General features: G+C 36.5%; 1 protein-coding gene across 5 annotated transcripts in view; it reads left to right on the forward strand.

Moving 5' to 3' along the window:
- The window catches only part of EPHA7 (EPH receptor A7), a 169,633-nt gene that overhangs the window by 16,140 nt on the left and 127,916 nt on the right, over positions 1-25,577 (forward strand). The gene's annotated exons all lie outside the window — the stretch shown is intronic.

A 25,577-nucleotide genomic window follows, 5' to 3' on the forward strand; every position in this document is an offset into this window, starting at 1 on the left:
TTAGATCCTTAAGAATATCTTTCTGTTTTCACTGGGGAAATGATGGAGACAATTTTAGTGCAGGTTCTCAGTTAATACGCTTATTATGACTTGAACTATGGACTAAAAGTTAATTCTTGCTCCTTGACTTCTCAGCCGATTTGCCCTATAACTGTGCGAGCTCTGTCTGCAATGCTAATTTAGTTATTAGAAACGGTAAATCGTACACATTTTATTGTGGATTGACGCTTTTTAGATTGAAAATCAATAAAACATGTTCAAATTAATATCTGCAAAGTCAAAATGGATCTTTTGAAGTTTTTTAATAAGCTGTATAAGTTATATACATTTAACTTTTTTTTTTTTTTGTCTCTGCTAGAGGTACTGTAACTATTACTTTTTTATAAAAAACTTAAGGCTGGAACCAAATTGGGAGTAATACAGTTTATAAGAGTTTCCTTCAAAGAATTAGAAAAGTATATTCAGGGAGCTTATTAAAAGCCAAGCACTTGAGAGGAAAAATATGTAGGTAATTTCTACTGTAATCCTTCACAGTATTGTGGCATCAGAGAACCAAAAAAAAGGGCAGGCTGACTATTTAAGTCAGCATTACCCTTTAATTTCATAAAAAGAAGCCCTTCTTTACAGAATGGTGTTTCTAATTTCTTCTATAACATAGCATTATTGTGAAAATAGCAGAAGTAGCAAATGCATTTAAGACAATTTTATGAACACACTTCTCCTTATTCAGAGAAGCTTTTATCCTTGTGCACTTCCTAATCTTTGTGCTGCTGCTGTCTGTCACAGTGAGTTCTCTTGTCCCTAATATTAATGAAAAATATATGCTGCATGTGAAAGTGAATAGTATCCAGTTAATAGTTCACAGCAGAAGCTGTGGTAATCTTGTGTTTCATTTCTTGCTTTCAGACACATCAGCAATGTGTGCCTTGTGGCTCTGGTGAAAGTATTTTTGTATATTTTTCTATTTATGACTGTTTCTGACTTCACAGTCCCCCTAATAAACACAACACACCAACAAAAATGAGAGTGTCGGTTGAGTATTTAACACTTTTTCCTTCTATTTTTCTTCATTAAGAAAAGATTTTCCATTTAGGAAAAAATATCTCTTTGAATCTATATGCTCTTTGGAAAATTTTGCTTAATATCAAGCTAATTTATTAAGTCTAATTCAGAGTAGCAAATGCAACCAAGTATAAAACTTGCGTGCAATAAGAATTGGACTCAAATACTGTATTTCTTGAGTTTAGATCCTGTCAGGGCATGTATCTGTACATTTTTATTTAGCTGGGTGGCCCTGCTGCTTGTCTTAAGGAGGATAAAGTTGCTCAGATCTCAAACAGGGTTTTTTACCCAGGGTAATTTGATATTTTAGCCTCTTAATTTTTATGATTTGGATTAGTTACATGTGTCTCTTGGCAAGACATGGCTCTCCTGCAATAATAGTACCAAGCATTTTTCCAGTAAAAGTCTTAATTAACTCCAATTGTTAATACCATCTTATATCTGTGCATACCTCAAATGTGTGCGACTGACGGGTAAAAAAAAAAGGAAGTACATGATTGAGAAACACAATTACTCTTAATATTTTGTAATGTATTTAGTATACATAAATGCAAAAGTTATTTCTTGTAATTGAAAAATACACTAAGGCTTTAGAGAGGCTGGAGTAAGTCTACAGCAGGCTGGCTGCTGATTTTTTTTTTAACAAAAAAATTCTGATACTATGTATTACCATAAGTAAACATGCTGAGAAACTGTAAAAATGAGGTTTCTACTTTTCACTAAACAAGTTATAAATGTTTTAAGGAAGTAATGCCTAATGCAGGAAATTATCTGTAGAATTGCAGGCTGAGGCACCATCCCCAGAACTTAATGGAAAGAATCCTATTAACTTAATGAGAATAACATCATGTGTTGATGTTTTCCTACTGAGGAAAGTGCTAAAGTTTTAGGTAAGTGTAAGCATATACTTAAACCTGAGACTCCTAGGTTGATGAAACATATTTAAATGCATGCTTTATTAGAATTTTAAGAATTGCAATATTGTGCTGCTGTAAATGTGCACAGAGAAGTGAATATAAACAGTGCCCTAAAATTCCCCTGTGGTACATCTCCCATTGGTGAGATGTATAATCTCTAGTATAATTATGGGTATAACTTGTTATTATTCTTTCCTTGCATGTAGTGAGTATGATATACCATGGTTGTAGATGACTGGTGTTCGTTTTGCAGTGGATGGAACATAGAGGATTAAACTTTTGTTGGGGGGTGGTCAAGTAGTTTTTGGTGGTCTTCTGGCAGGTTACAAATGTGGTGGCCTTATGTAGCCATATGCATGTGACCTGTTGTACATTCCCTTTCTTTGTCTTACTGCATGTGTCCTCATAATGTCACTAAAGTGCAAGTGTCCCCTGAGAGTTGCTAGAGCTAATTTTTCTCAAATGACCATGTATATGCTTTATTTCTAGTCTTATAACATAGTGTATATGTGCATATTTTCCTATGGAAGTCTAAACCCATATGTAGGAGAGGGCAGAACATCCTTCATCCACTTCTGATGGACCATAAAAATAAAACTCAGGACTTGTATGGAGCTTATATTAATGGCCTAATCCACTTGACCTGAAAAATTAAAATTGCATGGGGCCTCCGACCCTCCAAATCCCGCAGTTTCTCAGTTTATGGGCTAATGTTAATTTGTGAGTAGTAAACATAGTATTTTTTTAACTTCCTGAGTGTACCAGCTTTTTTTTTTACACTAAGCTATTTAAATTACTATGTGGTTAGATTTTGAGAAAAAATGATACCTTTAATGGAAGTGTGTGTGGTGCCTATTTGAATCAATCAATTTGTGTCCTAAAAGTTTGGCAGTTTGGGTGCCAAACAGCTAATCTCTAATAATAATGCTATTCAAAAATTCTACTAATTACATGTTCAAAAATTTTTCTGTGGGACACGGTCTGAGTGGGCAACATGCAGCTGTGACCACTGGCCATATTTACATGATCTCAGGCAACTCATGTTATCCAGGCTTAGGTAAATTATTTTTATTGCTGAGGAGAATTTGAGCTTGGATCCCTTGCTTCAAACAGGGCATGTCTCTTAACCGACATGCAGTCACTGTTAGAAGGCTTTATTAGCTACTGCTGAAACTTGTTCTTCTCATAGTGTAGCAGGTAGAACTGTTCATACAGAGTGACAGATTCCAATGCCTTAGTTTATGAGTTTTCTTTTTCATATATTTATTTAAGTGAATATATATAATATATAAAACACACTGACATGCATATAAAATATAAACTATTTAATGTTTACTATTTGTGCACTAGTGATTCCAAATATTGACATAATTTTGTTTTGACTAATTATTTGCATTGTGTATATACGTATTTATTAGGTGAATGGTAGAACTGGAGAAAAAGTTATACTGATTTTTTTTTTTTGCTTATAAGAGTGATGTGTTTGTATGTCAAAGCAAATGGAGATGTATTGATCTTTTCCCATGTTTCTGCTGGACTGTATAGGGTTTTTTTAAGTCTTAAAATATCAAGTAAAAAAATGTAGCTAGGAAAAAAAAGATCGTATGGAACAGATTTTTTATTTTAAGATGATATTTGTTATTTTGTTTTTAATTGCTACATAGGGATAGTTTTGGAATGTGAATGGAATACTTTCAAAGAGAGGGTATTCTTCCTTGATTTTATTGTCTTGGATCAGGCCCATGATACAGCCTCTTAGCTGAAATCAAGCAGTGAATCTTGGATATTTGATTTCTCAAGTTTCAAAATGTCAACATATTTTTTCTTGATTAATTTATTTGCACAGTAAAGAAATCAAATAACTTTCCATTATTTTTTTTTTGTTCAATTTATTGGAAAGGTTTGTTCTATATCAGTAGCTCTTCAGGAAAAAATAGCATTCATTATATTATTTACTGAGTATATTATAATTGTGACATTGTTCTGTGCTGATTATGCAAGAATACATTTGTCTGTTATACAGAAAAATGGACATTTTTCAAAGTGTGGTAAGTTTTATTGGCACTAACTAGAAAAAAAGAGTAGTGATAAAGTCCTTCCAAATGATAACTAAAGGAAATGGATATTGTTTTAACTGTTAGCAAACCCCAAAGCTCTACATTGTCACCTAATTATCTCACCTAGGACATCTCAGCCAGATTTCATCTGCAGTCTGATGCTGGGAAGTGTGAAAGTATCACATACTTAAAATCATAAGAAGGTTTAAAAATCATATCCCCTTATGCAGATGGAATAGAATTTTCAGTCTGTGGTCTCTGTCTCTTCTCTTTAGTTGTATATCACTTAATTTTCTGATTAAAAGGCATAATTTTTTGTCTTTATGATGCATATGCTTGTCTGTCTGCTTTTGTTTGTCAGTTAAAATAAGTCCCTACTTGTCCTATTATTGAAAAATGTCTTGTCAGTGGAATTGCTAGTGAATAATACTGGTAAACAAGGGAGAGAAATGGCATATTTTTTTAAAACAGTTTTTCTTTTCCCTGGGCAAATGCGACATAGGAGGAGACAATGACATACTTACTTTTGATCTTTTATCTTAAAGATTTTCTGTCATATTTAGAGCTACAGTCATTGTATTGTGTATTATTGTTGTAAAAAATCATGTATCCAAGAAGAAAAGATTCAAAATTCCATGACAAGTAGAGATGAATGGCTTTTAGAAAATAACGCACAGGCTGATAGCACAAATGATGTGCAGTATCTGAGTAAGGGATTTTATTTCCCTCCTTAATGCAAGGACTAAATGAAAATGCAATACCTGTTCTCACAAAACAAACCCCACTTTTATAATTCTGCCATTTAAAGACATTTTGTGTGTTTAAGGAGTGACAAGGGTATTCATTATTAATTAACATTCAGGAGATAACTGACTGTCAGTTGCCAGTCAGTCAGAGTGGAGCTTGGAAGAATGTTGACATTGATTGATGGACATTATTCTGAGACTGTGCGCAAACAACCTGCTCAGGTCATCTGAATGCATAGAAACATTACAGATCAGCTCCCCATACACAAAAAACTTGGGCTGTCCTTTCCGACAGGAGGATAGCCTTCCAGGTATCCTAGACTCACTTGATTTTTAAGTTAAGCCTTCACTTTCCTGCACTGTGGTCACCAGTTAAAAAAACTTGAGTTTTGTGTGGTATATATGGATAAAAAATGTCACTGTTCTGTTTCTAGGTGTTTGTGATTGTGAGGTGCTTAAGTTTTCAGCTTCAAGCAATAATTTTTATGTTGCTTTTTGGAGTGCTATATGTACTTACCTAATGGATATGTACTAATGAATTTTTTTCTATGGGCAGAAGAACATCCCCAACCCCTAATTTATATTGCTTTGAAATGATGGAAGTGGTCTTTCAATCTTGCCATCTCTATGGTCTCTTCAGAAGTGAGTTTTAAATATCTGCAGTGATACCAGTTGCATGCATCTTCTGGAATCAATAATCTATTTAGATTTGGTGAAATGGAGACACCCTTATGGCACACTCACGCCTCCTTTTACAGGAGGGTATAAGCAAGCTCTTTGTGTGTCACATGCCAATCCCATGTATCCTAAGCTGAGTAACCCGTGCTCTGTGGAAAGAGTGTCTGAACTCCTCCTGCTTCTTGTGGTGGGCGCCTGCTCGTACAACAGTGGTAGTACTTAGCTAAAGAAACAGAGAATGGTAAATTATGGGCTGTAGAAACTTTCAGGGAGGTGACACTTTCCTATGTAAGTGAACAGCCTGGTCATCAACATATGAAAAGCACCTGCTTCACAGATACTTATTTCTTATCATTTTTCTCAATCTTAATTTTTTAGATATGCTTCCAAATATATAATGGTTAGATTTATTAACTAATACAGAGGGCTGTTCATTAAGGTGGTTGAAAAGGAGAGCATATGAATGGAGCCCTTTTCCTGTGATTATTCATTGGGGCAAAACTCCTGTGCCCCATGTGTTACATGACTCTGTAGGTTAAAAATTGGATCTGTCGTGTCTTCTTTAAAATCCCCATAACTTTTAGATTTGGGAGACATTGCAGTTCCACCCACTCCAGATGGAAGAACCGTGCTGCTGGGAATCCCTTGCCAATCTCTGTCCCTGATAACAGTTTCTGAAGCATATTGGGGAAATCTGTTGAGAGCTGTTACAATTTCATACTTATGTGCCAGTTTTCTCTTTCTGTTTCTTCCAAGTACCTGCTACTGGGGTTCCTTAGTGCTTCTTTTGGGGCTGGCAGGGTGTTCCTGCAATGAGGCAGAGCCCCCTGCTTTTCCCCCAGTGGAAAAGGGCACCACAAACGTTTCTGTTGCAAAACTGCTTATTTTCCCTTGGGTAAAATCTTGCTTGCTTTATTCATAAAAAAAAAAAAAAATAATAATGAGTCCCTTGGGACTGCTTGTGAAAGTAAGAAAAACAGGAATTGGCCCCATGTCATAACCATCTGTTATTAACACAAAGAGCAAGGGCCCAGTCTTGCAGTCCTTGCTAAAAGCAGTTTGTTTAATAAGAATTACTACAAATATGAAAAATGTGTGTTTTCCTCATTACTGTGACAATATTCCCTTCCAGTAGTGAAAAAAAAAAAAAAAAGTCATCATGAATCTTGGTGTACAATCACACAATTGCATTATTTTATATTATGGTAGGCTGTATGCAATAAACATCTCATTCCAAGAAATATATGTATTGCAGTATTTTCAAAAATCACTTCAGCTACTTCCACACATTTTTTTCATAGTACATCTTTTTATTTTATGGCTGAATTATGACTGGGTTTTCTTTTCTACTGTTTTTATGTCTAAGGTAAATATTTTCTCTTTTTTTTTGGTTTTTTTTTATAGCAGTTAATTTGAAATTTTTTTTCTCTCTTCCACCAGAAAATATTGGACTTCTTACTCCCCTGCCCCGGACACACACACACTCCAATCCCCTCCCTCAATTACAACTACAAGTGTTACTGGAGAACTGAAATAATTTGATCCATATTGTTATGACACATCATGGCAGAGAGGTAGTTTTGGTGGCTTGTTACTTCCATTCGCCTGTAGGATGAACTGCTAGTTTAGATTGCATTTTTTTTTTCCAACTTTGTTATCTCCCCTATATTTTATATTTCTATCTTCATATTTGAGAGGATTTTTCCATACTATTCAATACAAACCCCATATCTCTGTAAATGATCAGCTTGATGTCTTCCTGCCCATTTGTTTTTCCACAGTTCATCAGTAGTCCTGAGAATTATGCCCAGTCCCTGCAAAGTAACTTGAGCCATGAGTGTTAATAAGAGCATTTAATCTGTGCTCCTTCACTTCTGGCTATAAATCTGTTAGGCAGAACACGGGTTGCTGTAATCCTGTTGATTGCACCTCAGTGGCAGGCCAGTCCCCTGGCAGGCTGTAGTGCCTTTAAGGGTGCCTTTGAACAATCGGTCTGGCAAAGAGCACATGCAGCACAGCCCAGAATCTGGGAAAATACATAAATTATGATAGGCGGCTGCGTGTTTCCATGGTGTATGCAGAAAGACAGGAATTGCTGTATTGGATCAAACAAGTGGCTTGTCAAATCCATTACTCTTTTGCCAGCAAATGTCCAGTAGCAGATGTTTGGAAAAAAAGAAATGAAGGAACATCAGTTTTGCTTTTCTTCAATCCGAAAGCATTCTCTACAGCTCTGTTATGTCTCCTTTATATCATTTCTCCAGTTATTTTGTCATTCAACTGTTAGAATAATTGTTTTCATTTCATGTTATAGATATATTCCATATAAGCTCCTAGTGTATTTTTGTGATTTTTCTTAAGTTTGTGCCCTCAGATTCAAATAGACTGGAAATTCTACAGATGTTTGTATTATTAACTATTCAGGCCTTAAATTGATACTTTGAACTTGACTGAAAAGGCCCTTGAGGATCTGATGTAGAAGCATACACAGTAACAATACTAAACTGATTTCTATGCATTTAGAGATGTAGATTTTTAACAGTTTGATGAGGAAAACTAAATTCATAATTTGTAAAATGATGTGTAGGACAAATACAGTAGAATTTTATTACAGGGATGTTAGCAGCAACTTATTTTTCTGTATTTATAGACACTTTGGGCCATTGAAGGGTTAACCCCAACCCCCCAGGCAAGCAGGGTATCACTTTCCTTAAAATGCCATTGGGAAACCGAGATAAATGGTGAAGCATTTTCTGTGTTGACATGATGTTCGCCTGTCCGATTGCATCCTTCCCAACAGACAGCAGAGAAGCAATTACAAAAAAAGACATCTGTGCCAAGGTTTGGCTAGCCAGGGAGGGCAAGCTCTTGTGTTTAAGAGGTAGAGAATCCAATCGATGAAAATGTCTGGGCCTGTTAGCACCAATAAAGCTGAAGGCCACTGGGAAGCTCAGGGAGGGTCTTTTGTTGCGAAGATAGAAAAGAGGCCGAAGCTGTGACACTTGGGGAGGAATAGGGTCAGCCAGTACGATCATCCATCTTCCTCAATGGCAGCTTTCTGTCAGTTTTTAACCCTGCTCAGCAGAGGATCTAAACCCCTATTGTTGGCACCAGCCAATTCTCAGCCAAGTGTAAATGAAGTTAATATTCACTGACCTTATGCATAGCCAATGAAGGCCCTTGATGTCATCCTGGAAATAATGTTATCTGACACTTCAAAAAGCAGATGTTGGCAGGTTGTTTGTGGTTTTTTGCTGAGCCAGTAAGCAAAGACACATTGTTTAGGCACCTTGCATTTAAACTGATTTCCATAATAACCACAAATAGGCCTTTTTGACCTTAAATTGACATAGTTATGGTTTTAGTTTGCATATCATTATATGCTGCTCACAAAGCATGGCTAACTTGCACTAAGTGGTCAGGGAGAAGTAGCTTGGTTCACTTAGATAAGAAATATATGGGTCAGTGAGCAAAATTTATTTATGCTGATAAAACAGTGAGTAATTAAAATAGCTTAAATAGTTCAAAGCAGACATTTTTAGAGCAAAATGAAAAATAGGATTTTATTTTGCAACCTACCTCCATGAAAGGAAATATATAGCAGAAGTAAAAAAAAATAAAAGATACCACTTTCAGAGATATAGGCAGCTTTTATTTTAAAAGGCCTATTGCAAGGAACCATTAATGTCTTTCTCTGTGTCCAGTAATATTTTGTCATGGTGAAACATGTTATTCTAATGTTTTAATTACAGAAAGTTAAATAATTCTTACAAGTTCCAGTTTGCCAGAAATTTTTCTAGAGACAGAAGCGTACTGGTGATATCTGCATATTTGTACAGTGGATTTCATCCAGACAGATCTCCAAGCCTTGTGCAGACTTTTAGAAACAGAACATATCCTCTTGTGTAAAAGCCAGTGTCAAACATATGTTGTAACTCTAGGGTGAAACATTGTGGTTCTTTTTAAAACACAGTGCTATTTCTCAGCAGCCTGTGGTTCTGATTCGACGAAGGTTATAAACATGCACCACACATGGGAGGTGAAAAGTATTTGATTTGGTTTATTTTTCTTGTAAATTAGCTATAATTCTGGCTCATGTGTGCTTATCTTATGTGAGATGAGCATAACATATGGTAATAAAGTGCAGATGCAGGATGAGTAGTCATTATTAATAAAAAAAATCAGCTATATCAACCAATGAACTTGGCATAACCATGTTTTTCTCCTCTGTGTACAAAATGCAGCAGCAGGTTACAAAAATCTAGAAAATTCCCTATTATGACATGGTATTAGTATTAAAAATATGTTTGAATAATGATAGTACAGTTACCACCCTTCAGGCTGTGATGCATTTCTGTCCTTTTGAAAAAGAACTCAAAATATCATGACTTTTTTTTTTTTTCTTATTTTTTGGTCAAAGAATGAGTTAATAGTTAAACAGAGAAAGCTTGATAATCGCAGTTGCTTAGGAGGCAATTATCTGACAAGCTGGCAAAGATGAGAAATACCAGAACAGATCTGCATCTAATTGAAATCACTCAAATCTGATCTTAAGATAAACAGCCCTAGTATTTTTGGAAACTGTGTTATTGATTGTGTTCTTCCCATCAGTTATGTTTGTTTGTACCTGTTAGAGAAGTGAACATGTTTCTTGTAGTAACAGATTTCTTTAGAAACTCATCAGCTAGAGATTTCTCGCTATGTCTTTGCTCAGTATTAACTCACATCAGAAGGGATTTAACAAAAAAAAGAGAAATAAATTCACTAGGTTCCTGGATGAAATTTTAAGGAATTGGTGATTGATTTTGTTTGAAGTACAACATTGTATTTCATTAGCTTCTGGTTATTTGTATGATGTCTCTGACATATGATAGCTCAGTCATATAGTTCAGATGATTAAAAGGCTAATTTTAGTTTAGAACTGATTTTAATGGGATATCTGATAGCACTAATTTGTCCAGATAGATTAAATCAGATTCTCCCTCCATGCTTGTCCCAATCTCATATTCAGTTTATTCTACAATTATTCTGAAAATACATGAAGTTAGCTGAAAAATTCTGAAATACAGAATTACAGCCAGCTACTGAACAGTGTGGAAAGAGCAATGAGCCAGAGAGCACTGAAAGCAATGAAGCACCTTAGTGGTCCTTTAACAAGCCCTAAGTCTGCTAAGCAAGCAAATTAATTTGTTTAAGACTTTACAAAGACCCATTTCTTCTATAGGTTATATTGAGTAATAACCAGATTAAGGCACATTTTTGTTCTACTACTCTCCTGTAAATTGGTTCATTTCTGGCTCAGTTTTGTCTGTCCCTTTGTCAGGCTTTATCCTATGAAAAGTGTAGAATGCCAAAGGAAACATCAAACTGACCCAATTCTGCCCTCTCCTCCAGCAGAAATGGATACTGAACTACAAAAGTTTATTTTCTATTTCTGGTAGGAGACTGTGAAAGAGAAATTTGCCTTTGTGAATTAACCCATGGACAGATTGATTCATTTCATCCTGTTGGTATTGAATATGTTCTTATTTTAGTTGAAAGTTTGCAAAATGCTAGCTTTCCATGGGCAGGCCACTGAGGAAGTGATCCAAAAATAATATAAATTGAAAGTGTTTGGTTTAATGTACTTTTCTATTTGTTTGTATTTTTTTTTTTTTCTTAAACAAAACAGAACAAAACAAGAAATGCTTTGGAGTAAATGTCAGCAGAAGATTCATTAGGGGATAGGGACACAGGTAGCTGGGAGGTGTGGGGAGGTGGTTGGGGTCTCTCCTGCTGATGGAAGGCACTACCAGCAGTGGGTTTGCTGGTGACATTGGTGCTATGTCTGGGATTCTGATGGAGGAAACCTGTCAGGGGCTGTGAATCTGATATTCTTGCTTAGAACTAGGTTGGTTTTGCTCTTATTTAATCTCATCTGTAAGAGGCAAGGTCTTCAACAGCAGATTTTTTGGCTGTTTCCATTGTTTAGGATAATATACAATTTTCTGGACTCTGGGTCTCTGCAGAAATAGTCTGTATGGATCTGAGTTCATTTGTATTGCGTTGTTAGCATGGCTGTGATTTTCTTTGACAGTTACATCAGCTGGGAAGAGAAGAATGGAATTAGATATGAAAAATTGCTTTGTTCTCCAGAGTTTCTAGAAAACATCTTTGAAGCTCGACTGTGAAGTCTCTAGCGCATCTGCAGATGATTTGTACTAATAAAAAATAGCCAGCAAAACTCTGTTGGAGAAAATAATATTGGAAGAAAAAAAGCACAGAAAAATCAATTGTATGAGGAGACAGAATATTTAGTACTGACTCATCTTCCCTAATCAGTAGAAAAATGGATTATATGACTAATAAAGAATCACCTCAAAGAGAACAGTTAAACCATAGACCATTTTGTTGAACAGATCAAAAATATTGTAAATAACCTACCAGTAATGAAATACGTGGTATTACAACAAACAAAATATGCCATATGGGCGATAAAAGCATCAAATGAATGGCGTAAAGCACCTGCTGTCAGATTGAAGCCTGGGAATATATCCCTGGGGAGAAGGAAGGAGAGGGTAAGTCAGTTATGAGGAGCTGTGGACAGGTGAGGAGATACAGTCTAAAGATAAGATTTTGGGCAGGGGCTGAGCTTGATGGTGATGATTCTCAGCTTCTACTCTATATTTCAGTGTGCCAGGCAGTGGATATGTCAAAAGGTGATGAGCACAAAGGAAGGCAGGAGCTCTCCTTGCTGTGGAAGGCATTTCATCTGACGGCTGGCATAGCATGGCAAAGTGGTGTCTGAATGCTTTGCACAGCATTTGTTATTTGCACATAACCAACGCCTCAGCCAGTGGGGGTGTGCTGGGGAGCTGCTGCCACTAATGTCACAGCACCACACAGCCACCCTTGCTCTGCTCCACCAGTTCTTTACTTAGAGCTCTGCCTTTGTTTCGTAATGTCAATAATGCAAATGTACAAGAATAAAGGTGAGGCCTGACCTTGCCCCTTTGAAATGACTGGAAGATTGTCTTTACCTTCTGTAAGCACTAAGGTCTATTTGCTTCCTCTCTTTTGTTTTTTGTTTTTTTTTTAATGGCAACAGTTTTCAAAGTGCCTTTCACACACAGAGAAAAGATAATTTTTTAACAGATGAAGTATCTGTTTTAATAGATGAAATATCAATGGTAAATATTGTGGAAATACCTTTCATAAATAACAAAAAAAAGAAGGGCTCATTTGTAAGCACAAGCATATCCTCACTTAGTGAAGGAGAATAAGGTAACATTCTTCCTCTTCTTTGCTGCTCCTCTTTCTCCTCAAATGGCAGAGAGTGTGACAAAAATTAGGTTTTTGTATTACCCTTGCAAAAGACCTCACTGTGTTTTATCCATATGGCAAAAGAGACAGGAAAAATACCACTAAAAATACCCAAAAAAACAAGATGCAATTTTAATTTGTGATCTCAGCCTAAGGTGATCAGGCTCTGTGCTTTTCATTATGAAGGTTGGAATGTCTCTTTTCTCTATGCACCACCAAGTGTGTGCAAAATTGGAAATTAAAGATGAGCTGAGTAAAAGAAGAATCGTTCTGAAGCTGAGAATTATTGTTTGTTTGGGGTTTTTTTAACTCCTTTAGTTTTAGACAGACACACATAGCTCATGTAGCTGAAATACTTGGATCCCCACAATATCAGGAATGTCTGAAATAAAAATTACTCTTTAATCCCTCTGTATGCATCTGTTCAGTCGCTGAATGTAATTGGGTCATCTTTTCAAAATATTTTTTTCAACTGGAAGGATAAGAAACCATTTTTTTCCTCAAGCTAGAGTTTAGATGGTCATTCAGAAACAATAGCAACAGCAAAAGCACATGATTCTTGGCACTGGAATATAAAATAGATTACCAAGTGTTTTAGAATTAAAAAAAAAAAAAAAAATTAAAAATTGGCAACTTCATATGCTCAAGCATACTTAGATTTTGAAGCCCTCATTTAAAATAACTGCAAAGTTCTTTTTGTATTTGGTTGGTTTAGGATTCTTTTTCTGTGGTTGTTTTGTTTTGTGTTTAATATTCTTTTATTTATGCTAAACCAGTGTATCTTGAAGGACTCTTAATTCATGTCATATACCAGTGACAGGACTGCTTAGGAAGTGACAGTCTAATCATAATAAATTTGAGCAGCTTTTACCTGTACATAATCATCATAGGCAAAGTGTCTCCAAGGGTGGGAGAACATTTATTTGTTGCATTGGTGTAAAGGGGGATGTCATTTAACTTGTGGAAACAGTTACCACTGATGAGGAATGGGGAGGAGAGAAACCCCTTGGGGGCTTGGGAAGATCCAAAGTAAAAACTGGGTTTGTATTGCTGATGAATAGCAAAACCATCCTTTTTCTTGCAAACTAAGCATACTTCCTGCAGAATTCACCAAGCAGACCATAGGCATGAATGGTTGTCTCTCTCCCATATGATTGTAGAGGCCCTTGTGGAGTGAAATCTTTGCTACAGCCTGAGTGTGTAAAATACTCTCTACAGCGAGACTGCAGAGGGCTTTGAGTACATGAGATCTGGCTCTTTCACAGCCTCTCCCTTGCAGCACATCAGGGAACACAGGATTTACATTCCAATGTCTGTGTAATTAGAGTCTCCCTATGGGGTAATTTTAGGTTAAAAGTGAGGAAATATCCTTCTACGCTGAGCAGCAGAAGGCTTCTAGTCAGGGCACACCTGTTCCTCCATGCTGAAGAGTGCAGGATAAAACAATTGTTGGTGTAGAACAAGCATATCAAGGATAATCCAGGTTTTAAAGTGGTTTAAACTAAACAGAAGCAAGACTTACTCTGTTTGCATGGTTATAATCAGTAACAACTGGATGTGAAGACTGCAGTGAACCTTAGCTTGCAAATCAGCTATTTAACTATGAGTTCCAGTGTCTAGCTTCTTTAGCACTGAATGCTAAATGGGGATAAACTACTGGATATGCAATACCAGTCTGGTTATTTCAGAATTATTTTCCTCTGCATTTTTCTACTTTGCATGGGTTTTTACTTCCACTGAAGTAACGCATAGTTCTCTTAGTATGCACCCCTAGAATTTTACAGCCTTATGCTGCCCATCTGCATTCCTGGAATGACCAACTCCTGCTCTGCTGAATTAACTGAAATATCCCATCATTCACTGAGTCTCTTTGCAGCACTGAGAGGTAACCCTTAATCCTATGCTAAAAATAAAATCATGGTAAAGTTATGCTGGACAATAAAATAAGTTTGAATTTGCCTCATTGCATGAAGTGCCTCTTGCCAGCTTTTGTAGTGTTCTGACAAGCTTTATGGCTATTTGCTGCTGTACAGTTTCAGCTCCTGCAGAAGTATATTTCAGTTTCGATTCTTGAATTTTTTAACGGTCAGCTGTCAAGCACTTCTGATGTTTGACAAATGTGTAGTTAAGCATATCAAAAGGAGATAATAAGTGATAAGGGGTAATCAAAAAAGAAAAATAGAAATGCTCATATTTTAAAATCTCCAATGCAAATAAGTAGAGGTGACCCTCCTGCAGTTAACCCTTCTGTATGCATATCATTCATTAGCCAGAGAGTTTAAAATTTTTTGTTCAGACGTATTTTCCAGTTATGGGCTATTTAAGGCTGTGTGAAAGTCCAAAATAATCTGTTTGCTTCAAAGGAAGAAAGTAATGCCTTCTATGCAGTATTATTTTAGGACTAAGAGAATGCCTTTCTATTTTTGTCACAAAGCTGTCGCCTATGGTGCACCTGAGACCTGAAGGGGGCCATCTCAATGGAGTTAAAAATGGTTGTTCTTTTATGAATAAAACACTGTGTATTATGTTTGTGCCTGTCTTGTCTCCTTTCACAGAGGCATCTCATTTAAGGTCATTAAGAAGTCACTGATACATTTATTCTCACCACAGTGAGCTAATAACATTCAAAGGCATTAGTATCTGGCTACTGTGCATTTGCAAAAAGTTGCAGTGCCAGGTCAGCGCACATCCTACTTTTCTATGATGAGAAATATTAACATATTAAGCCAGAAACAGATATAAATTTTTTCTAATGTCAGCTTTCTGTATTACATTTTACTTTTTTTCATGTTCCTACAGTACTGAGGTAGATAATTAGCATATCTTATATACAATTTTACATTATTATTTTCAATTTGAAACAATGATTAAACATAGTTTGACAAACTTAAAAAATGATGTAGTAAAAGGTAATTCTCTAATATGACCAGGAATCTCATGCTCTCCCTTGCTGCCTCAGTAAGCACACAGAATTAATAGAATCTCACAGTACACTGGTAGAAATTAAAAACAAAACAAAATTATGTGTACATCATGGAGAAGCTAAATAATTTTCTTCCTATTTGGAAAATTATCTCTTTTAATTTGGCCACTGGAGCAACTATAAGTTCCTAAAAATCATAAGCTTTGTGTGGAAAATACCACTTTCTACAAAATATTCCAATTTATGCATGTTTTTCTGCCACTACATCTTATTTGCATAAGATAGATTCATCCATGTTTCTATTAAAACAAATGGTAAACCTCCTGCTGAATTTATTTATCAAGAATTGCATAAAAACTGGATGCCATTTTCTGTTTAGCTATTTCCACTGGGTTTTCACTGGTGGAAGCTAGAAGGTGTAATTTTGGCCTTGGTGATGTGAATGGTGTGACTCTTAGTTTAATTGGACCAGGAATTGACCCAAAGTATTTTGCTTATTATCTTATATTAATTTTCATGACAGATAGTTGTGATGTCACAAAACAGAGACATTGTGGGTAAAACAGACATCTAGAGGAGGTGCATTTCTAAGCCTCACAGACAATGATTTATTTTAAATTACCTGTAGTAAGAGAAAATAAGTGGTGTAAAATCAGTGATGTTTAAAGATGTTTCACACCTTGCTGTCAGAAAGAGTTAATGTTTTTATTGTATAGTGGTGAAAATTAAAAGGAACATTAAAACTTCTTTCTGATTTTTAGCATAGCTGTAATGAATATGCTACATGCACTGCCTCCTATAGTAAATTTGGATCTGAACGATGTACAGGACACTGAATGATACTGGATCAAGGTTTCTCTTTCTATTTTGATTCCAAAAGTGTTGTCCACTGTCCCAGGAGAAGTGAACTTCATCTGACGTGACTTGACTTTACATCTGCACAGGAGGTTACCCCTTGTAAAAGAGTAGAGTTGTGAATGAAACCTTTGTCTTCAGCTTACTTGTAATCCTGCAGTACAGTTGAACATGTTAGCTCAGTTGGAATAATGTGCTGATTTTCTGAAGATGAAAAAGAAAAAAAAAAAAAATTAAGCCCTTGCCTCATTTTAGGTTCCCACTTCTATACTCTCTTAAATTTCACACTACCTGCTTTGGTTTTAGCAACTCTGATTTCAGTCTGTCACCTTCCCTGGCTAAATATAAAAAATGATATGCTCCTCTCCTTGAAGGAGAATATTCAAGAAATGCGATCCCAGTGAGAATGCTGTTTTGTAGCAGCAGGGATTCTTTTTTCCTGTCATTTTCTTAATTTGGTCTCTGTTTCAGATCTTTATCAGCACCTGTCCTTTTAAGGAAACAGATTAAAATGTCTGGGGGTAAACAGAGGATTGATTTGGTGTGAATGTACAGCTTCTGTGCTTTTACAATACATGCAGTTATGAACAGGGATACCACAGGCTTTAATGTCCTTAAGGACTCTTAGCTGCTTTCCTTCCTTGCCTTTGTGCATGCTGATTTTAGTTCTCCTTTCACTATATTAGGCATAAATTAAATGTATATTTGAAAATATTTTCCTTTTATTTATAACAAGGAACATGTTGTATAAAATGCTGGATAATGCCATGAGGGCTGGAGAGGGGCTGTCCTTTACAAAACGGTGGAGATATAGAAGAAAATACTAAAGATACTTGGGTTAATAAAATGATAACAATATTCTGAAATATTACAGAATATATTGCAGTAGCTCAAATATATTGATGACTGTCTGACTGGGTTAGCGATAAAAGCAGTAGACATGCATTTGCTCTGCTTGCTCTCATTTAATTTCATCATAGTGAGTCACATAGGCATCAAGATTTATATGTGTCTGATAAGTAGTCAGGATAGAGAGTGCTAATGATGGTTGTAATGCTTTATAGAATTCTATTTCTTCTGACTTTGGTTGACATTGTGACTCTAAATACTGCAGATTCTAGTAAGTGGGAGACAGAGGGGGGGACGACAACCTGCCTCAGAATTAATGCCATATTAATCAATATTTAGTCATCCATAGGTTGATTTTTTTAATTCTCCCCTTCCCCCCATGTCTGGACAGAAGAATGCATAGTGCTTCCCAGGCAATATTTATCAGATTGGATTGTGCGTTTATTGGAAGAAATTCAGGGAAAATAAGTCATAAAACATGCTGAGGGTTTTTTGGTTTGGTGTTTTTTTGTGGATTTCTTTTATTTTTGGTGTGTGGGTTTGTTTTTTTTTTTCTTTTGCAAGGAACTTATTTATCCTTCAAGTCATAGAAAATCTTCTTCAGTGCAGAATGGGGAGACTTGGCTGAGTTTTACTGGTTCACGTGGGACAACTGTCTCTAGCACAATCTGTTTCTGCTGATGGCCCTAGCACTGACATGACAGATGCTTGGAAAGCTGCTGTCCCTACTGCTGCTGCTGTTGACACCATTGCAAATTCTTAAAGGAAAGTTGCAAGGAGTCTTACTCTAGTTGAAAAAGAAGACCCACAGTTAAAAATAAGCTAGCCTTTTACAGCCTGATCCTGTGGGGTCTCTCTCTCTGTCAAGTGCTTTTGGATAGTTTTAACTCCAGGTGGTGGGTTGAAGGTCTTCACCTCTTTAAATGATCGTGGTATTAATAGGAGAATTTAGAATATTGTGAGGTGTTTGCACATCTCTTACTGTCTTCATTTATATGATTTAGGTGTTTGCTGCTGTTGTAGCAGTGGTCCTTAGAGGAGCTACTTTTCCAGGACATGAAAAAAGAGAGGAGTGACAGTATTGCAGCTAGAAAGAACATGGGGAAAGATAGCTATGGGCAATTTCCACAGCTCTTATTAAGTAGCAAGAGCAAGTATAGCAGAGAAAATCAATAAAAACTCCTTGTGTACCTTCTTACCTCCACAGCCCTTTCCTGAAACCCACAAGAAAAAAAGATGCAGGAATAAAGCATTTATCTTCAATGTGCCTGTCTGTTAGGTACATCCTATGGCTGACAGCAAGGCTCTTTTCCACTTTATTATTTCATGCTTGTTTTGGTGGAGAAGAGAGTCAGTTATTCTATCTAATTCTATCAGCTGTTAGAAAGTACTCTCTATTCTAGTGATATTTTCCTTTGAGCAGCTTAAATTCTTCTGAAATGGCACAGATTTTACTGAAGGCTGTTGTTGCTGTTTAGTGTGTTTCAGCCAGACCCAAGAAGAGGAATCAATTGTTTCTAGGGTGTTCCTCTACATGTACTTAATGGGAATATATGCCTTCTTTGCTCCCATTTTTCATTAATTAACCAGAGAACATAGAGAAGTTGAACTGGGTCTGGTAGCAAAATTCTAAAGTGCCAGTGTGGGGAATGGATCCCAAACACAAATTTTGACTTAGTAGTCTTGTTATTGAGTATCCTTTTACATAATTTTCTCCTATGAAGATGACTTAGCTTAGCCTGAAAAACTGGAGAAATACCTATTGTAGGAAACAGAGAAGTAGGATGAAATCTCAAAATAAGACCAAGTGAGGGTTTGTTCCACTTCTACTTTTTACTTCTGTTTAAAACAGAATAGAGGCCATAAACCTTAAATTTTCAGGCTGTACTCCAGCTTATCATGACTAAGGAAATTTGAAACAGAACAGGGTAGCCATCTTTCTGAAGCTCTTCATATGAAATCTAGCTTAATGGCTATTACCACAAAGAGGAGGGTACAAAACTGTGCATTAGGCTTAGAGGTACTTGAATAAAATAATTTTGAAGAAAAAACAATATTTTGCACTTTGCTCTACTGAAATCAACTGGAACAATGGCTAAAATAATGAATAAATGTCTGATTTTAAACACTTTTCATGATGTGACATTGTGCATATATTGCTGTTGACACGGTCATTCAGAATGAGGACCTATGAAGACAGACCCAGTGAAAAAGTATGTTAAGTTCCCTAATGAGGGAATAGGAATTCAGAATTGACAGACAGGTTTGACCTACCCAGTGTCAGGAACTCAAGCGGAAGAAGACAAGGCAATAATGTGTCAACACGCCTGGAAAAATAGTGTACATGTTCTCTGAAATAAAAAATGACAAACTAGAAGAGCTGAGTTGCCATGATGGTGAGTTACCAGGCTCATCTTCTTCTAGGTAATGTATCTGTTGCGCAGAGGTGTAGATTCCCCATCCCTGGAAGTGTTCAAGACCAGGCTGGATGGGGCCCTGAGCAACCTAGTGGAAGGTGTCCCTACCCATGGTGGGGGGTGGGGAGGGGAGTTTGGAGCTAGATGATCTTAATGTCTCTTCCAACCTAAACCATTCTATTTTTCCATTATTCTTTCAAGAAATAAGTACTTCAAGGGAATATTTGCCCAAGTTCATTGAAATGTAAAATAAATTTATTTAAAGAAATTAAGAATAGAGAAAATGACTGCAGCTTTAAAATGCTTTTGATGCAAAAAGAAAATTAAGGAGATAATGCAGATGTATTTATGGCCAAATGTTATGTTACTCTTTTATACAGAAAAATTGCCTTTTCCCACTCTACTGACATATTTAAGCATAGCTACAAGCTTAATAATGTAAACCCAAGCCCTGCACAATTAAGGTAACTCTACAGAAAATTAGGAACTAAAAGGAGCAGAAGTTTGCTTTGCCTGTTTGACCTTCATGGGAACAGCAGTGCTATCAATCTTGTAAGTTTAACAGGACTGGTATAAAACTTGAGGAGGAGACATAAATTTTGCTGCATATGCAAAAAGCTGCATGTAAATGAGCTATATACCTGTCAAATCTTTAGCTGGACAATATAGACTGAGATAATACCACAAGTCAATCTCTTCCTCAAGTTTTGTGTTACTGGATTTGATTTACTAGTAAAACCACATAAACCCCACCTAATCTTCTTGAATTTTGTGTCTGTCTGAGGTTTTGCTTTGTTCCTTGTTCTCTTCTGACTTCCTCATGTGAAAGAGCTGCTTTATGTGGAAACTACTCATCTACCAGTATGACTTTGCATTTGTTATCTTAATTTATACGACTGTGGTATTTTTTCTGGATTTTTTTTGGGCTTTGTTTATTTGGATTTTTTTTAAGCAGGTCAGTGCACACAAATTCTTTTATTTCCATGTAAAATCTTAAGTCTGCCAACCTGATAGAAATACTACAAAGAAAAAAGGAGTATTTTATTTTGATATGCCAGTGGACATAAATAAAAGTACTATGTGCTTATGCAGTGTCAGGAATAATTTATATTATTTTTTGTAACAATTACTATACGATTGATTAGACTGTGAGCCTTGCTGCCAAAGGATGTTGTAGAAACATAATCACAGAAAAGGTCAAATATCTGTATTTCTAAACTGTACAGCAGAAACCCTTAGTTCTGCAGATCAGTTGTGGCTGAGGGAAAATTTTATAGCAGCTTCACTGCAAACACAAAGCAGATGCTGTAAGTGAATGCAGTTAAAAAAAAAAAAAGGAAAAAAAAAGCAATCAGTACATCAACCCTAGCAATACCTATTTTCACATTAAATTCCATTTCTTTTTCACAAACTCCCATTATCAGACTTTGATGAAACAGGTTTTTTTGACTGCTAATCCACAATACGTGCTATGTTCAGCACTGAAGGAGGATGAGTGAAAATCCAGCACAAAGCAGGGGCTGTTTGAAATCTCTGGTACTACTGGAAAAATGTAAGTGCAGAGCACAGATTGGCAGATATATTGGCTTAAGTCCATCCAAAGGTTCTTGTTGGGAATGTTACTGGTTGAAAACCAGTATTCCTGCAGTGCTGATATACATTTGGGCTCCTTCTTGCAAATATGTCCAGTAAAGTCACTTTGAACATCAAATGTGTTTACACATAGTAAAAACTCTCACTGCATTTAAAACAGATTCCAGTGAGCTTTGCATTCCTTTTGCATCTTATAACTCCTTATTCTGAATGACATTTTGTTTTCACAAAATTCCCAGTAATTATAACATGTCTTAAAAGCTGTGACTTAAATGCAGACTAGAGTTTCAAGCACTTATGGGCCTTACAGGACATGGAAACCAAAAGAGCACAAAAGTGCACAGAGGTGCTTTATTAATTCAACATGAGAATTAGTCACTAGGCAAAGGGGTTGGCACACTTTGTAGTGCAGAAAGTAGCATGTTTTCAGGGTTTCCCAGATCCCTCAGAAAAGGCCATAATTAATAATTGTAGCTTTATACATATATTGGCAAAAAGCCTAATAAATGGCTTCTACATCTGCTATTTCAGTGATGTCATAGGTTAGTTTGTTCCAAAGAAAGAAGAATGATGAGACATGTGAAGAAAAATAGAGGGTTTTTTAAATTTCTCTTCATAACAAAAAGTTATGAAGAGAATATATATACATACTTGATAAAGAATACATACTTGATAAAGACTTTAACAGTGCAATTTTCAGCAGTCACTAATAACTGAGTATGTTTACTTGCTCTTTGGTTCACCCAAACTATTTGCTACTGATACCATTCATGAATGCCTGAATGATAGGCCAGTAGAGAGGGTTGTATCACTGAAATATGAACGATTGTGAAGCATGCACATGTGTACACACATGCCTACAAATTAAGATTTTTCAGATATGCGTCCTATCTGTACTGCTGCTGTAGTGCAGGAAATTGCCAGCCAGCATTTGTATGCATAGCAAATTAGTTTTCATCACCATCCACATAAATGTCATAATATCCTAATACAGTCATAAACAACTTGACTGCACCAGTATTTTATTTTGAATTTAGAGTACTAGTTACAGTACACCAGTTCTTTGCTCAAAAGCTCAAATATGCCAACCTCAGCTTGATATCTCCTTCCCTGTAGGCATACATTACTCATTTCAGTTCACTCACCAAGATTTTGTGTGACAAGCTACAAAAAGCTCTACAATGATATGTGTATGGATCTAGGTGGATCCAGCTACTATTAAAGAACTTTGGACAATCTGCTGTTCTAATTTCTCATCGCTCTCCAGCCTCATAGGAGGCTAGATGCATATGAAAACAGGAGATATTTTATGAGGTTATGAAGCTGGGTGCCATTTGAGGATTACTGGTAATTCTTATGACTGTATGCTTTATGTTGGCATGCCAGGACAGGTAAGCAAGAGAAGGATTTATTTGAAGCTGTCACCTGGAGAGCAGTTCCACTGACCGTTTGCAAGAGGCTTGGGTTGTGTTGTAAACATTTGTTTGTCTGGTCTTGTTTGAGGTGGGGTATAGTGTGCAGGATGTAGGTTGACAGACGTGATACAGGAGACACAGAAGATCCGTATTGTTTTGGACCATTAGCTTGAGGACCTGACAGGATAGCCTTTGGCAACTGGGCACTGAGTCCTGGGTCTCCATAGACTATAGTGAGACCTGAGCTGCATATTACATGTGTAAGTACTAACTGAAATTTAGGTGTTGTAAAATCTTGGGAGAAATCACATCCCAAATGTTTAATCTGTGGCCTGTTGTCAGCTGGGCAGTAGAGATCAAGGGACAACTTCTCTAAAAATATTCACACTCTATCACATTGCTGCAGTTTCTGTTGATGTTTCCCTCCCAACAGCCCTTTTTTTCCTGTAGAAGCCCTCAGGGCAGACTCAGGATACTCAGGTCCCAATCTGACTTTGTATTTAAATCCAGTGTCAGAATTGGCCAACCTTTTTCCTTTGTGTAGCTTTCCTGTCACTGTCTCAGAGGAGACCCATTTGAGATCAGTGGGTCTGCTGGACTGGTGTGCTTGCTGGTGATAAGGAGGTGGGTTGTGTAATGGAAACGTGTCTGGCTGTGTGGTTGGAAAAAGTTGGGAAGGGGAGGAACTGAGCACCCTGCATGAGGACTGCATGCCTCTTTTGTTTCCCCTTCCTCAGCCCTTTTCGGTTTTTGTGGACCTCTACAGCCATTCTAGTCTCTGAATTTGTTCCATCTTTGTTATTCCTATTAAATTAACTTAAATTAAAGTTTACTTGTATCTTTAATCATTCAGAAAAAAATTTAAATATTTAATGCAGAAAATTGCAAGACTGGGGAAGAAGGAGAGCAATACTAGGGAGCCAGTATGCTTTAGGATAGCGTAGCAGAAATGAAGATGGAAATGCATTAGAGGCCACGGAGATACCAGGGAATGCTTTTCATCAGTGACAGTATCTGCTGTCCCCTGGGCCATTGCCATGACGTTCACACCTTTGTGGTATATGTTTTATTTCTTACTTGGCAGTCTATCCTTTTGAGAATGAATAAATGATTTTGAATAGAGCTGCCTAATTAAAAGCCCTAAATTCCACCTCAAGAGGAAAACTGAGTTTTGCCATGGGCTGTGAGGGCACTTTTGTAACATGGACTGTTTCTTCTGGGAGCTGCACATGTGTTAGGTGAGGATGAACTGGACCTCCTTGCCTGTTATTGAACTTTATAAAATTTTGCTTTTCCTCCCCCCTCATTTATGTAAACTAGCTTTTGTTTTCTTTTTCTGTTTTCTTTCTGTTTGTGACTATAACAACTCACTTTCTTCATTGTTTTTCTTTCAGTGTCTTGCTCTTTTTTCAACAAATTGTAGTTTCTTGAGCATTGAGGAACCAACACCTAGAAATTTGCCTTTCTAACAAACTACACAGAGACGTTTGAAGAACTACTTGCACAAAAAAAAATCATTTGAGATACAAATTGTTCACAATAAGGATGCTGAGTCACTTCTACATCTATTAGATATTCTAAGTAGTGTTTTGTCAATCAAAGCCAACAACTAAAGCTACTCTAAATAAAGAATTCATGTTTTCCCCTCATGATGGTGTCACTAGCAAGGAGAATACAACAACAGGAGTGAACCTAGAGCAAAACAGTTTGTCCTAAGGACTTGGTATTCACACGAAATAAATTTCAGGAAGGTGTTATTTGTGGTAGGGCTAGTCTGATCCGATTGTAGTTGGAACATATAAGTTTCACTCTTGGAGCACATCTTCTGGTTAATTTCCTCTGAAAACAACCCTGTTCACTTGCTCTGAGATTATGTGGTGGGAACCAAAACACAGTAAGCATGGATGACTAGGAAATCCCTTCAAAAGTGCACTCAGCATCCTGACAAAATGTAAACGTGGAAGCATTAGTGTTACATTAGCATTCTTTCTATTCCTTTTTGGTTTCCACAAGTTGAAACTCAAGACACAAATATAAAAAGTTATAATAACAGAATCCCAAAAATAGAAATTCTGTCTTTCCAAACCCTTAAAAATTTTTGTTAGTGTTTTAGAATATTTGTATCCTTGAAAATGTACCTGACAGCTGGGCAGATGCAATGGAGATTGTTCATATGTCTCTACTACAGTCTTTGCTATGAAATACCAGTGGTCTCAGTGGACCTTTGATCTTCCTTGTTTGCCTTGTCTTTATTGCATAATTCAGGTCATCCATTGTCCAAGACAACTATTACTTCAGTGAGTTTGGTTCAAGCCCTCAGGATCCATAATTACTCGGCTGACTAATGCCAGTAAGTTTTTGGAAATTTGCAGAGAACTATGATTGCACAGTTCCAGAGAACCTGGGCCTTGCATGTACACAGAGCAGTTCTCTTAGGAGTTTTAAAGGATTAAATATAATAGTAGTGTACACTGAGACAGAAAGTGTGATAATCTTAGTAAGCTTGCTTACTGGGCAGAAACAGCTTGGAAGTGCACAGCATTTTCAGTGAAAAAAATCTTTTGTCAGATAAATATCTTCTTGTCTTCTTTAACAAAAATAAAGTTCATGTTTTGAGATTGCATCATGCTGATTTCATAAAGCTTCATTGGATATCTAACTCCTTTGTTTTGCAGTGGTGCTTAATCACTTGCAATATCATACACTCTTCAGCCATGCACATTATCCCTTAATTATATACGACTAAGCCCCTCTTGACTGTAA

Source organism: Lonchura striata, chromosome 3 (assembly GCF_046129695.1).
Source record: "Lonchura striata isolate bLonStr1 chromosome 3, bLonStr1.mat, whole genome shotgun sequence".
Lineage (NCBI taxonomy): Eukaryota > Metazoa > Chordata > Aves > Passeriformes > Estrildidae > Lonchura > Lonchura striata.